Consider the following 13,613-nt stretch of genomic DNA (forward strand, 5'->3'; position numbering starts at 1 on the left):
AGAAGTGCTTTCAATCTTTTGGGTTACTGATCCTAATGATAAAAGATACTGATAGCTGAACTTTCTGATTTTTTAAGAATATCATTAAAACCAAAAAGATTTTGTAGAGATCACTTCATTTGACTAATTTCTGCATTTCTTCCAAAGTCAGATTGATCCTGAATCCAGCAACGCATACAAAGGATTATACACTCTGATCAAGTGGCATTCAACCCAGGAATGTAAAGATCATTTAATATTATAAAATGAACTAATGTAATATAACATATTAATAGAATAAAGGAGGGGCACCTGGGTGGCTCAGTCAGTTAAATATCTGCCTTCAGCTCAGGTCATGATCCCAGGGTCCTGGGATTGAGCCCCACACTGGGCTCCCTGCTCAGCGAGGAGCCTGCTTCTCCCTCTCTGACACTTCCCCTGCTTGTGTTCTCTCTCTCTCATTCTGTCAAATGAATAAATAAAATATTTTTTAAAAATAGAATAAAGCATAAAAACCACACAATCATCTCAATAGATGCAGAAAAAGCATTTGACAAAATCCAATTCATAATAAAAATTCTCAATTAACTTGAAAGAGCAGATAACTTCTTCAATGTGATAAAGGACATCTATGAGGGATGCCTACTTGGTTAAGTGTCTGCCTTTGGCTCAGGTCATGATCCCAGGACCCTGGAATCAAGCCCCATGTTAGGTTCCCTGATCTGGAGGGAGCCTGCTTCTCCCTCTTCCCCCTGCTCATGCTCTCTCTCACTCTCTCAAATAAATAAATAAAATCTTTTTTTAAAAAAGGACATCTATGAAAAACCTACAGCTGACATCATACTCTTTTTTAATTTATTTTTTAAATTCCTACATAATTAACATAGTGTTATATTAGTTTCAGGTGTACAATATAGTGATTCAACAATTCCATATATTACTCAGTACTCTTCACAACAAGCATATTCTTATCCCCATCATCTATTTCACCCATCCCCCCACCCACCTCTCTTTGGTAACTACCACTTTGTTCTCTGTATTTAAGAGTCTGGATTTTTTGTCTCTTTTTTCTGTGTTAGTTTGTTTTGTTTCTTAAATTCCACATATGAGTGAAATCATATGGTATTTGTCTTTGACTGACTTATTTCATTTAGCATTATAACCTCTAGATCCATCCATGTTGCAAATGACAAGATTTCATTTTTTATGGCTCAGTAATATTCCATTGTGTATATATACAACATCTTTATCTATTCATGTATCACTGGACACTTCGGTTTCTTCCATGTTTTGGATATTGTAAAGAATACTACAACAAACATCGGGGGGCATATCTCTTTTTGAATTAGTGCTAACATCATACTTAATGGTAAAAAAAATAATGCAAGAATGTTAGCTCTTGCAACTTCTATTCAACATCATACTGGAGGTTCTAGCCTATACAATCAAAATAAAAAGAAAGAAAAGGAAGAAGTAAAACTATTTGCACACAATGTGATTCTGTATATGTAAGATCCTAAGGAATAGACACATCCACACAAACCCCTTTTAAAATTAATGAACAAGTCGAGCAAGGCTGCAGAATACAAGATTTATATATGAAAAAAAATTGTATTTCTACATATGAAAATGAACAATCTGAAAATAAATTTAAGAAAATAATTCCACTCACAGTATTAAGAAGAATAAAATATGTGTGAATAAATTAAGCAAAAGAAGTACAAGCTTTATAAACTGAAAATTTCAAAACAATGCTGAGGGATATTAAATATGATTTAAATAAATGGAGGAACATTCCATGTTCAATGATTGGAACACTCAATATTGTTAAGATGGCAGCTCCCCTGATACTGATCTACAGATTCAACTCAATGTCCATCAAAATTCCAGCAGGGTTTTTTGCAGAAATTGACAAGCTATATCTAAAACGAATATGGAAATTCGAAAGACATAGAATAGCCAAAAAATTTGGAAAAAGAACAAAGTTGGAGAGTTTTCATTTCCTAATCTTAAATTTTAATATAAGCTACAGTTATCTGAACGTTTGATACTAACATAAGGATAAACATAGATGAATAGAACAGATTTGAGAATTCAGAAATAAACCCTTATATTTATGACCAATTGATTTTTTACAAAGGCAGTTGATAGAAAAAGAGTCTTCAACAAATGGTGCTGGGACAACTGGATTTCCACATGCAAAATGATGAATGTAGACCCTTACCTCACACTATATACAAAAATTAATTCAAAATGGATCACAGACATCAGTGTAAGAGCTAAAGCTGGGGTGCCTGGCTGGCTCAGTCAATAGATCATGAAACTCTTGATCTCAGAGTCATGAGTTCAAGTCCCATGTTGGGCACAGAGATTACTTTTTTTTTTTTTTAAGATATCATTTATTTATTTGTGAGAGAGAGCACAAGCATGGGGGAGAGGGAGAAGCAGACTCCATGCTGAGCAGGGAGCCCGAAGCAGGACTCTATCTCAGGACCCTGGGATCATGACCTGAGCCAAAGGCAGACCCTTAACCAACTGACCACCCAGGCGCCCCCAGGGATTACTAGAAAGAAAGAAAGAAAGAAAGAAAGAAAGAAAGAAAGAAAGAAAGAAAGAAAGAAAAGAAAGAAAGAAAAGAAAGAAAAGAAAAGAAAAGAAAGAAAAGAAAAGAAAGAAAGGAAAAGAAAAGAAAAGAAAGAAAAGAAAAGAAAAGAAAAGAAAAGAAAAGAAAAGAAAAAAGAAAGACAGAAAGAAAAGAAAAGAAAGAAAGCTAAAGCTTTAAGCCTTGAGTTTATGTCAAGAACTTGGGTTATGCAAGATTTTTTAGACACAATCCAAGAAGCATGATCCATTTTAAAAAAATAGTAAATTGGACTTAATCAAAATTCAAAATTTGGGAGTGAAACTGGGTGAAGGATTATGGGACTGCTCTGCACTATCTTTGCAACTTCCTGTGAATCTTAAATTATTTCAAAATTTAAAATAAAAATTAAAAACTTGCAGTCAAAAGACATTATTAAGAAATGAAAAGATGAGCCACAGGATGGGGAAAAAAATTGTAAATCACCATTTGGCAAAAATTTATATTCAGAATATACAAAGACCTCTTAAAATTTAATGAGAAGAAAATCCAATTTTTAAATGGGCAAAATATTTGAACAGATATATCTCCAAAGATGTACAAAGGCTCATAAGCACATGAAAAGACACTTAATATCATTAGTCATTAGGGAAATGCACATTAAAACCACAATGAGAAACCACTTCCTGTCCACTAGGATGGCTACGGTCAGAAAGTGTCAAGTGTCAGCAAGGATGTGAAGAAAGAGGAATTTTCATACACTGCTGGTGGGAATATGAAGTAGTAGAGCCACTTCGAAAACAGTTTTCTTTATAAGTTAAATATAGATTTTTTATTGACCCAGAAATTCCTTTCCTACATACCTACTCTAGAGAAACAGAACATGTTCACACAAATATATGTACATTAACGTTCATGACACCATTATTCATAATAGTCAAAAGTGGGGAAAGCCCAGATGTCCTTCAACTGGTGAAGGAATAAACAAAATGCGGTATAACCATAATGGAATACCAACACTAATAAAAAAGTAAAATACAGATACATGCTACAACATGAATGAACTTTAAAAACACTATGCTAAATAAAAGAAGCCAAACACAAAAGACTCTATGATTCTATTTACATGAAATGTCCAGAAAAGGCAAATCCATAGTGACAGAAAAGTAAATTCATGTTTGCCTTAGGGTGGAAATGGTGGAAATGTTAAGGGTGGAAATGGGGATTAACTGTCAAGAGATATGAAGGATCTTATTAGAGAGAAGAAAATGTTCTAAAACTGGATATGGTGATAGTTGCACATGTTGGGGAGGAAAAAATTTTACTCTGTCCTTCAAGTGTCTTCTAGCCAGTCTAAGAATTAAACTGACATGAGACAGTGTGATGCCTGGGTGACTCAGTCAGTTAAGCATCCTGCCTTTGGCCCTGGTCACGATCCCAGGGTCCTCCTCAGCGAGGAGCCTGCTTCTCCCTCTGCCTGCCGCTTCCCCCTGCTTGTGCTTTCTCTCTCTCTCTGACAAATAAATAAATAAAATCTTTAAAAATAAATAAATAAGTAAACTGACATAGACAGATTAACAGGAGAAAATCAAATTTCACTGCATATGTATGAGGAATCCACACAGACATAACATACCAAAGGTAGTCAGAAAAAATGAGGTATATCTGTCATCTGGAACTAAGGAGAAGGGTGTAGAGGTCTGGGATTTCAAAGAGAAGGAAAGCAATGCACAGGAAGATGAAAAAGATAAATATTTGGTAAACAAATGTTTGCTGGGCCATTCAGAAACAATGGGACATAGGGAGGAATTTTAACAGACTGCTAAATTCCCCTCTGTGTACCACCCCTAGTTCATATTATACTGTAGTTATCCATGGAGATAGGTTCCTTCCTGGAGCAGGTCCTCTATCTAAATTCTTTTTACACAATTGGAGGAAAGTCAGAGTTTCTTCCTGAGTCTTTTGGGCCTTGATTGTTTTCAGCTTAAAATAATCTGCAATGCTAAAGTGGTACATTTTGGGGTGGCCTGCCCTTGGTCCCTATCCAACGTGCTAAATCTAAATCTAAAACTAAAAATCATTGAATTGTATACTTAAAATGAGTGAATTTACGGTATGTAAATTATAACCTCAACAAAGTTATTTTTTAAGGGAAAAAAGTCAGTTTAATCCAATTTTTATATTAATTTAATATTGTTTTTTTCTTTACTATAAAATTAAGACCTATTTATTACAAAAATTATAGAAAATATTAAGGAACAAAAAAAAAAATTTAAACCACCCATCCTTCCATCTTCAGATAATTATTGACATTGTAGCATAGATCCTTACAGTTTTTCTTTCTATAGGAATACACGCTGAAAAAACAAAAACAAAACAAAACAAAAAAACCTTTCCCCTTGCTCTGGACAGAATCTGGTAAACTTTTACAACAATCCTTTCAAAGATCGGCTAAAATGTCAGACATGTAAAAGTAGAGTGTTTGCTGAGTCTGGACACAAGGATTGGAAAGAGCTGAATGGCTATGCAAAAGAAAAGAGGGAGCCTGGGAGGGAGAGTACAAGGAGACCCCTAGCTTGAGTCCCACCTCCCCCACCAAAACAAAACAAAACAATACAAGAAACAGACCCCAAAACAAGGACTCCCGTGCAGGTCATTTATTTGAGAGGTGGTCCTAGGGAGTATGAGTGAGAAAGGGGAGGTGCAAGAGCTAGTGTAAGGTGTGTTGTCCCTGTGGGCCTGATTTGTCCAGAACCTCCTGAGCAGCTTACAGAAGCCTCCCCAAATTATTCCATGGAGGAAGGGAAGCAGAGGCATTTCCCACCAGCTCCTGACGTGCACTAGTAGAAGGTTGCCCCTGGGGATGCGCTTGGCTGGGCACATTTATCTGCAGCAGAAAGTGGAAAGACCCTCAGCACACTCGGCAAAACTGTTAGTGTGAGCTGCACGGAAATGTCTGTTGCAACTATTGCGGAAATCAGAAGTGGGCTGAAGAAATGTGATACAGGGCATAAGACTGAATCAAAACACCATGGAAAGAAGGTAGAGCTCAAATAGTAGAAATCACCAGAGGACTTTTTAAAAACAGAGAAGCAGAATTCCCTTTTCTGTTGAATCTAAGATGCCACTGATTGTAAAATGCACCATTATTTTATGTACCACCAGGAAAGAAAAGACCCTGCCAATTAAACTATGACATGCCTTCAGTTGTAAGGCACATTCTTATTTCAGAGATATTGAAATGTGAAAAGTTGCACATTTTAGGATTGACGAATTACAGACACAATTTAACACTACTTGCATCATTCTAATGTAAATGTCTCCATCTCCATATACCTTTAATAGAATCTGCTACATACAGAACACTTTGTGCAGCCGGGTCTTTGTGGAAATTCGGGGAATAGCTGAATTTCACATCTGAATCAGTGTGAACAGAGGAGTGACATGCTTTGGATATCAAGATAAGCATCGCTGGAGGAAACAGGAGCTTAGAACCAAAGGGGGATCCTGTGGTCCTTTCAAGTTCTTTCAGGAATCTGAAGAAACTTTGGGAGTGATGAGGGAGCAGAAGGCTAGCTGAGGACAAAGCACAAGCTGACACCCTGCAACCTCTACACACACACGCACACATACACACACTCTTGGGTGGGATAAGCATGACACGACATTCTTCCAGGAAGCTCCTAACTGTCTTAATGCTTTACTAGAGGGAAAAACAACCTTAACCTTGACAATGGCAAGGCCTCCAGTATCTTGTAGGTCCTCTTTAGCATATGAAAGTTCTTTTGAAAACCTCCCTTTTGCTTACCTCCCCCAACTCCCAACTATATAATCAGCCACCCCTCACAAGCCCGGGGCAGCAGCTCTTTCTGCCCACGGGTCCTGTTCCCGTGCTTTAATAAAACCACCATTTGGCACCAAAGACTTCACAAGAATTCTTTCTTGGTCGTCGGCTCTGAACCTCACCCCACTAAACCTCACCTATATTCCAAAAGCACATCAAGAGGAACACTGGATTTTCCTCAATTCATTGAATGGGCGTTCGAGTCCATCTTAACCAGATCTTAATAGACAGGGAGAGTACTTTTTTTAAAAAATACAAAACTGAAATAATATTAAACAGATCTTTTATGTCCTTTTCCTCTTAATTATATTGTTCTTTTTTCTTTTTCCTTTTTTTTTTTTTTGTAGGGGGAAGGGGCAGAGGGCACAGGAGACAGAGAATCCTAAGCAGGCTCCACAAGTAGCACGGAGCCTGATAGGGGAGAGGGAGCTCCATCTCTCGATCTCATGACCCTGAGATCATGACCTGAGCCAAAATCAAGAGTCGGTCGCTTAACCGACTGAGCCACCCAGCGCCCCCTTAATTATATTGTTCAGTCACATTTTTAATTGGCTAGAATCTGAAGTCAGTCTTTGCCATGGACTTGAGTGTTGGAAAAATAAATCTGATTGTGCATTTATTATCTTACGTGTAAACCTTCTTTCAATAAAATCAACATGCTTAAACCTTGTTATAATAAAATTAAAAAATAATGATTAAGAAAGTATGTAGTAATGAATCTGAGAACAGCTTTGTTTTACTATCCCTGACCAGTTGTGCTTGGCCTTGTCAGGTTTAAGGAACTGAAAGACTAAATGGTGCCCTTTTGTTCAAACTCCTTTGGTCTTGCTTATATTTTGACTCCTGGTAATATAGTGTGGATATTTAGAAAGGTAATATGAAGTGATGAAATGAGAACGGGTTTTGGAGATGTATAACCTTATTTTGGGTCTTGTCCCATAACCCTAGACTTTTCCCATAACCAAAGTACACAAGAAATGTATGCTTTGGACACAGCTTTCTGACACTCAGTTTCCATATAAACTGGAAATGAAAAGAAATGTCCACCTCATTGAGCATTCGTACAGATTAAATGAGATATAAGCTCTCAGTGGTATTTGACCCTGGAATTGTCTGTTGCAATTATCACTGAAAACAGATGTGGGATGAAGAAATGTGACCCAGGCACAGACTTTTCCATGTACCCTCCACCCACTTCCACCTGAGCTCACACGTGGGCACACACACATCTGTCAGAGAGAAACAGGGCCTTTTTCCCCACTTATCCCAGCCTGCTTTAGGTCATTTTTTTCCCCCTGCAGTGTGGAAACTTTATCACTCACTCTCAAGGAATAAAAACATTGCTGCTTTTCCTACCATTCTTTCTGGCTCTTAGACATATGTTGCTTTTTCTCCTATCTTTTCCCAACACATGGGCTTTATAATTGAATGAGAAAACATCAGGTCATAAAAGCCTGCTTTATTTTGCTTGTTTGTTTTCCAAATTTTAAACCCCTGATTTTGTTGCACAAAAGAAATCCAGTTTAATCTGGTCAACAGCAAATAGCAACTCACAGTTTGCAATTTTGGTAAATCTACTTATGATTGTCTCTGGACCCACAAAATCCATATCGCAAAACAAAATCTCTATTCACATCTGAAGGCATGCTCAAAATTCAGTCTTTGATTTTTTTTTCCCCCTAGTGGTAATGTGTTTGCTCATGGATGGGCCCTCCCTTGAGTGGACCCTGTCTTTTGTCTAAGACCTAAATTAAGCATATACCACAGAGCTCAGTTCAGGAAACTAGAAAGTAAAAGCAGTCAAAGGTAGAGGAAATGATAAAATTTGGGGCAGGGTACCATGAGACTCCACCCATCCCAAAAGAGCCCCTCAACTGACCTATATAGGAAGCACTTTCTCTTTCCGGCTCTCAGACTCCAAGATGGTCTTCAAGATATTTTTTAGAATCATTAACTCATTTTTTGTTAAGACACTGGGCAAAAACAAAAACAACAGGTGGAGACATTTCCAGAAAGTTCTCAGATACCATATTCTGAATACAGTGCCTTTTAAGACCAGAGGCACACATCAGGCAGAGCCTTGGGCCTTCCAAAGATGCCCTGCAACATGAAGGATAGAAAGAAAACACAGAGGGAAAGGAGGATTTCTGGTTGGCTGGTTGGTAGAAGCCTTCACAGAAAAAAATGCGATTTAAGCTAAACTTTGAAAGACAAGAATTTTAAGAGACAAATGTGAGGAAGAGCTCTTTCTTCCTAGCATGTGAACCTGGATTTGCTGGAAGTTATCGCTTAAGGTCAGAGTGCTAACTGATGTAGCAGGTATGAGTCTTAGTCTGTAAACTCTGCTGGGTAAGAAATGCAACCTTATCTTCTATATTTTAATTTCTTTTCCCAAGTTCTCACTGTGCTGAAGCAGTGGGAACTTAATTTTAGTAATTGCTGGATGCCCCTCTTTCTCCATAGCTGTATCTAAGTTCCATAGGGTAAATAATACCAAGGTGTCAGCAAGGGGATGGGTATGGAATCTAGCCCTTGATCATTAGTGACAGATTCTGACATCTGCCAAGATGCCCATCATTCCCTCTCAGTCCACAAAGTTGCTACTGAGCAGTCCCTCACTCCTGTCCACAAAACCCTTTTAAGAGTATGGCTTTCTCCAACCAACTACAAGGTTGACTTTATTGGTTGCCACTCCAGGATCCTCAGGATCCCTTTCCGTTACATAGCAGACAGGTGACTGCAGTGGGATTGACATAAACCCCTACCTCTCCCAACAAGTTCCACTGGTGGATCCTGATTGACTCTGGTATAATCTCATCCTTCTTGCCTTGATGGCAATTCCGTAGTCACAATGGTTCTTTTCAGGGGTAAGCACATGACTGAGGTTGGTCCAAAAGGAAGCCCAGGACTATTTTTTCATGATTGGGAAAAGAGAAGTTCCCTTTCTGAACAGGCAGATGTGAGGCCTGAAGCTGATACACACATTTTGCTCTTAGGCAGGAAGCCAGCCTAAGGACAAAGCCAACACCCATTAGAGAATAGCAAGGAAGCCAGTGCCTAATCAAATCACTCCTATCTCTAAGTTTTATTACTGAACCAATAAAATCTACATGTTATTTAAATCAGTTTGAATTGGATTTGTTGTTACTTCCACACAAAAGCATTCTAATGAAGCCAGGCTACTTTGGTGATTCTCCTGGGTGCATTGAAAATATTCTGGTTTTTCTGGTCCCCCCTGCGCTCAGAAAACTTTGAGAGGTTGTTCAGGTCATATCTACTAGATATACCATATAACCATTTCTTGTTTACTATCTTTCTGACTCCTAGGGCTCTACCCAGAATAGGAGGAGGCATAGATTCCCTCTATTTCATATCTCATTAAGCTATCTGTGTGCATGTTGGGGGGTGGGGGTGTCAACTTGTACCCCTCCCTAAAACCCAGCCTGGTGGGAAGTCAGGTTTCTATGACCTACTCAACAAGAAAGGTCTCATTAGTTCCCCTCCCTTCTTTACCTCCTCCACTGCCATGGGCTTCCTTTCCAGGTTGGGGAGGGAGAGTGGGGACTGGTTGTAGGAGGGTAGCCTACTCATCCAAACCAACTGTCTCTCTTCTGGGTCCTTTTCTTTTCCTTGGTTGAATTGTTGATGGTGGTGGAAAGTGAAGGCCAAAGGAAACAGGACAAACCAGAAAGGAAAGGGGGAATCATCACAGGACAGTGCTTCCTGGTCAGAGGAAGGTCTGGGTCATAAATCAGTATCATATAAATGTTAACTTCCAAATTTATGTTTAAAGCCCAGACCTCTCTCCTGAACTACAGACTCATATATTCAGCTCTCTACTCACCATTTCTACTTGGATACCTATCAGACATCGTACCCTTCACTTGTCTAAAATGGAAACAATCTCTATCAGTTTCCTCCATTCACATTTGCCCCCCTAGCCCTAAACCTCCTCCAGACCATGATGTGTGGTTGAAGCCCTTGAGAGGCACCTTTTGTGGCATGGCCAAGGAAGAATCCTCCTAGAAACAGATCTTGTATGGTGCCCTCAGGCTTTTCTGCTGTTCTGTCCCCACTAACCCCTGCCTTCCTGCCAATGTTCTCATTGCCCTTGTCCCCTCAGAGCTCTGCCTACAGGGTCCTCATGTCTAAGAATGGCCTTTAAATCCACTTTCCGCACTCACAGAGCTGACAGTGAACCTGCATATAACCACTGACTGATTAGGGTACAGTCCTTAGCAAAAGAGAAATATAGGCCAATAATGAACCTCTTACTCTATAGGGTCATCCAGTCTGATGTCTGTTCCAGCACCACAGGGGTAGATTCTGATTTTGTGGGGGCCTGAGGCCTATTCAATTGAACAGCCTCTTTAAAAAAAATAGAACAGGGATGCCTGGGTGGGTCAGTCGGTTAACCGTCTGTCTTCTGCTCAGGTCATGATCCCAGGGTCCTGGGATCGAGCCCCACATCGGGCTCCTTGCTCAGCAGGAGTCTGCTTCTCCCTCTGCCTGCCGCTCCCCCTGCTTGTGCTCTCTCTCTCTCTCTCTCCGACAAAAAAATAAAAACAATAATTCAACATTATGAACAAAAATCAAGTGCAAAGTGAATATTTATGTAGAGTAAGAGACAAAATCAAATAGTAATTTTTAAAAGCCAAAAAAATTCCACAAAAATATACAAATAAATAATATTAATTTTCTGAAACCCCTACATAATATTTTTAAGTATTTTAATATTTGTTAGTTTTTAAATTGACGTACTGTACAATTAACTTTGCTTTGGTGTGCAGTTTATGAATTTTCACAAATACAGATTGATGAAACTCTTTACAGTTTCACAGAAACTGTTTACATTTTACAGTTAAAATGTAAAACAGCTCATCACAATGACATTCCCTCATACTGCCCCTCTGTAAGCAAAACTACCCCTCAATCCGTATCACCTGGAAGACACTGACTTGTTCATCTTCCATATAGTTTTATCTTCTCCAAAATATCTCACAAATGGAATCAGACACCATACAAATGAATTGGCGTTTTCCATTCAACAAAATGCCTTTGTGATTCAACCAAGTTTTTGCAGGTATCCATAGTTCAGATCTTCTTACTGTTGAATTCTCCCCAAAAGCCTGCTAATCCCCACCTATACTATGGCAACTCTGTCCTTCTAGTTGTTCAAGCCAAAAACCTTTAAGTATCCCTTGACACCTCTTTTTCTCTCAACCTCACATCTAATCCATCAAAAAAATCAGGTTAACTTCTTAAAATATATTGAAAATCCAATCCCTTCTTAGCACCTCCACTGTTAGCACCCTGAGCTGACCCACATCATCTCTGAGCTGGGTCACTGCAACAACCAATGTAATACCTGGTCCCTGGGGTCCTTGCCCTTGGCTTCCCCATAATCTATTCTCGATATAACAGCTTAAGTGGTCCTTCTGAAAACATAAGTCAAATCCTGAGACATCTATGCTCAAAATTCTGCCCAGGCTTCCCATCCCATCAAAATGAAAGCCAACGTCCTTGTAATGGCTCACAAGGCCCTATGTCACCTGGTTCCCAACGTAGGTCTCTGATTTTGTCTCTTCCTTCTTTCTCTCCTCCATATTTATCTGGCCATTCTGCTTGTCAAACAAGCATACTTCCACCTTAGGATCTACTTGCTTTCTTTGCTCGGAACTCTTTCCCTATAAACGTCCAGTGACTAATTTCCTACCTCCTTTAAGGCTTTGGTGAAATCTCTTTTTCAATGAAGCTTACCCTAGCTACTCTCTTTAATACCATAACCTACCTATCTCACCTCCAGGCACTACTGATCCCCCTTCTGCTGTATTACTTTTCATCTACAGGCCCATCACCTTTTAATATACTATATAATTAACCTAGACACTATGCTATTGTTTATTATGAGATTCCTCCACAGTATGGTGGCTCCACAAAAGCAGGGACCTGTGTCTTTATTATTCACTGATACATGCCAAGCACCTAGTGCAAAACTTAGAACGTAGCACATGCTCCGTATATGAATATAAAGGAGTAAATGAAAAAGGTAAAATATAGATTCTGGGACTCAATACTTTCTTACAAGTGGAGCAAGTCAGTTGATAAAACACATAAGTTCTCTGAGGGCTTGCGGACCCCAGTCAACAGTCTAGCTCTGAGCTGAGGAGCAGAGGGCAACACCTGTAACTTTTGATTTTGCCCATCATGTAGCAGTGGCTGGTAGTCTCAGCATCTTGTGTGGTTAAATACTTACTGTAGAAGAGAGGCCACCAGCACCTGCTGGACCCCGGGCCACTGAGGAGAGCTGTGCAGTTGGTGCCTGATGTAGAAATCTAACAGAGTGGCCCTGGCTGGTCAGCATTCCTTTTCCACCTGTTGACCCCTCATATGCTCACCTTCCAGTATCTGGAAAGGCTACACCCCTTCTCTCCTGCACCCTCATAGGAATAGTTATACCCAGGTCAGCAGTAATGGAATCCCTCCCTATTGAATGCCTATTTTGTGCCAGACATTATTTCATTTGACCACACAGATATCCATGAACTGAGTTCCTAATGCAGAGGTTCCAAAAGCAGTATGGCAGGTGCTCACAAATTGCTTAAGGAAGCAATAACAACCTGAACTACTACACGGTAAGGCAGAGTCTCCCTACTCCTCTAAGTAGAGATTAAGCCTGGCCCACCCGCCCAGGTCACAAGCTTGGTCAGTCAGTGGTTTCACAAAGATAAGAGCCAAGTTTCCTGGTCCCTTGGCATCTTCGTGGTCTGACTGTCAGTCTTTGGTCTGCTACCTCACCTCTTCACCTCAGTGCTTTCCAGCCAGCTCATCAAGGTTGGAAGCCATGCGTTATATTCCTGCAGCTCATATGTGAGTTTCACCCACAGATAGAGAAAGACAAACCAACCTAACAAGAATCATTTGAGTGCCTTTCATGCATCCGACAAATACTTTTATAGGCACTATGATTCAGCAAATAAGAGAAACAGATCCCTGTTCCCAAGGAGCTAACATTCTAGCAGAGGAGGGAATGAGACTAGACACATTTTTTTTAAAGATCAAACTATCAGATAGTGGAAAATGCTATGTGGAGAATTAAGTGCCTCTACGAAGAGGCAGCAGTCAAAATAAGAACTGAAGGCCAACACAGAGGTTCCTATGCCAAGATTATGAGGAAGGAAGTATCTTGCAGGCAAAGAAAAGAGCTGG

General features: G+C 39.5%; 1 protein-coding gene across 1 annotated transcript in view; it reads right to left on the reverse strand.

Moving 5' to 3' along the window:
* The window catches only part of BCO2 (beta-carotene oxygenase 2), a 106,150-nt gene that overhangs the window by 70,659 nt on the left and 21,878 nt on the right, over positions 1–13,613 (reverse strand). The gene's annotated exons all lie outside the window — the stretch shown is intronic.

This window comes from Ursus americanus, chromosome 16, assembly GCF_024610735.1.
Source record: "Ursus americanus isolate L20-20 chromosome 16, mUrsAme1.1.p, whole genome shotgun sequence".
In the NCBI taxonomy this organism is placed as follows: domain Eukaryota; kingdom Metazoa; phylum Chordata; class Mammalia; order Carnivora; family Ursidae; genus Ursus; species Ursus americanus.